Raw genomic sequence first — 2,787 nt, forward strand, 5'->3', positions numbered from 1 at the left:
GCTCGGACTCCTGGTGGAATATGTGATTGTGCTTTTGGTCTTTGCAGTTTACTCTGATACATATGTTTTTTCAATAGTAACCCACATTGTAGTACTCAAAGGGCACTTGGTAAAGTTAATGGAAAAGGTCCCTGTAAATCACAACATGATTTAAAGGGATTTTTGTTCTTGTGGATGAAACTTTTAAAGAATAAAAAACTTTTACTTATCTGCAATACAAACATGGCATAGCACAATTTGATAGCAAATTCAAAACCATAAGAGCACCACTGTTATCAGCACCAACAAACAAAATGAATATTTACACCGACACGGGCAACGAAAGGAAACTATTTCATTTTGTAATTTCATTTTGCACAACTACAAACAGGAATATAACACAGTATGATGTACGAATAAATGGGACCAGTGCATTTGAAGCTGTAATAGCAGTAGTGTAAATGATATACATTACAACATTATGACATGGGTATTGACATAAGAACATAAAATTATTGGTTATTGCAATTACAACGTGTTAAGATGAGTTCTGATTAAGGCATGCTGTGTCTTTTAGCTTTCACTTCCTGGTCTGGGAGGTGCTCAATGCAGGTTGATCAGTGCTTAACCATTGTGCCTATTGCCTGGCCAATGCCCACCATCAAGAAGTTAGTTTAACCTGTTGGATCTCTAGGGGCGCTATTTCATTTTTGGATAAAAAACGTTCCCGTTCTAAGCGCGATATTTTGTCACGAAAAGATGCTCGACTATGCATATTCTTGACAGTTTTTGAAAGAAAACACTCTGAAGTTTCAGAATCTGCAAAGATATTGTCTGTAAGTGCCCCAGAACTCATTCTACAGGCGAAACCAAGATGAAACGTCAAACAGGAAATGAGCAGAATTTCTGAAGCTCTGTTTTCTAATGTCTCCTTATATGGCTGTGAATGCGACAGAAATAAGCGTAGACCTTCTGCCGTTTCCCCAAGATGTCGGCAGCATTGTGACGCATTTGTAGGCATATTACTGGAAGATTGACCATAAGAGACTACATTTTCCAAGTGTCCGCCTGGTGTCCTGCGTCGAAATTGGTGCGCAAAGCGGAGAAACCATGCTTCCACGAACGATATATCATCGAAGAGATATGTGAAAAACACCTTGAGGATTGATTCTAAACCACGTTTGCCATGTTTTCAGTCGATATTATGGAGTTAATTTGGAAAAAAGTTCGCGTTTTGAGGACTGAATTTTCAGGGTTTTTTTGTAGCCAAATGTGATGTACAAAACGGAGCTATTTCTAATACACAAAGAATCTTTTTGGAAAAAACTGAGCATTTGCTATCTAACTGAGAGTCTCCTCATTGAAATTGAAAACATCCGAAGTTCTTCAAAGGTAAATTATTTTATTTTAAGGATTTTATGTTTTTGTTGAAATGTTGCGTGCTGGATGCTAACGCTAATGCTAACGCTAAATGCTACGCTAGCTAGCTACTTTTACACAAATTATTGTTTTCCTATGGTTGAGAAGCATATTTTGAAAATCTGAGATGACAGTGTTGTTTACAAAAGGCTAAGCTTGAGAGATGGCATATTTATTTCATTTCATTTGCGATTTTCATGAATAGTTAACGTTGCGTTATGGTAATGAGCTTGAGTCTGTATTCACGATACCGGATCCGGGATGGGGAGATCAGAGAGGTTAAAGGATTATTCAGCGAAATTACATCATCTTCCACACTTTATATATTTGTTTCCTTACCTTGAAAGCAGTCCATCGACAGGGATAGACAGCAATCCACAATATGGTTATGTTAAAACTAGTTAGGGATAGGCGGGACGCATATGCCTCGACTGGCCAATTGCCAGGGAAAATGCAGAGTGCCAGATTCAAATAAAATACTATAAAATTCAAACTTTCATTAAATCACACATGTAAGACACTCAATTAAAGCTACACTCGTTGTGAATCCAGCCAACATGTCAGATTAAAAAAAAGCGAAAGCATAAGAAGCTATTATCTGATAGCCTGCACCATCTGCACCAGCAGTAAACAAAGGAGTTAGCATATTTCAACCATGCAGGCGCTACACAAAACGCTGAAATAAAATATAAAACATGCATTACCTTTGACAAGCTTCTTTTGTTGGCCCTCCAATATGTCCCATAAACATCACAATTGATTCATTCCATCCATACATATCCAAAATATCCATTTATAAAGCGCGTTTGATCCAGAAAAAAACAGCTTACAAAAAACTCAACGTCACTACAAAATATTTCAAACTACTTTTGTAATACAACTTTAGGTATTTTTAAACATTAATAATCTATCAAATTGTAGACGGGGCAATCTGTGTTCAATACAGGAAGACAACAAACCAGCACCACTTATCACATCTTGCGCAACTCACAAAAGTGTACCCAGTTCCTAGTTGGCCTACTTCTCCATTGCACAAAGGAATAACCTCAACCAAATTCCCAAGACTGGTGACATCCAGTGGAAGCGGTAGGAACTGAAAACAGGTTACTAAGAAATATCCCTTGGCAATAACAAGGTAGGGAACAGAGAGAGGCAAAAAAAAAAAGAATTCTGAACAGTTAGTCCTCGGGGTTTTGCCTGATGCATAAGTTCTGTTATACTCACAGACATGATTCAAAGAGTGTTTTCTATCCAAACTATGAATAATATGCATATCTTATATTCTTGGCATGAGTAGCAGGAAGTTGAAATTGGGCACGCTATTTATCCAAAAATGAAAATTCTGCCCCCTACCCCCAAGAGGTTTTAAATTAGCCTCCGAGTTGACAA

The sequence above is a fragment of the Oncorhynchus clarkii genome, chromosome 28 (assembly GCF_045791955.1).
Source record: "Oncorhynchus clarkii lewisi isolate Uvic-CL-2024 chromosome 28, UVic_Ocla_1.0, whole genome shotgun sequence".
Classification (NCBI taxonomy): domain Eukaryota; kingdom Metazoa; phylum Chordata; class Actinopteri; order Salmoniformes; family Salmonidae; genus Oncorhynchus; species Oncorhynchus clarkii.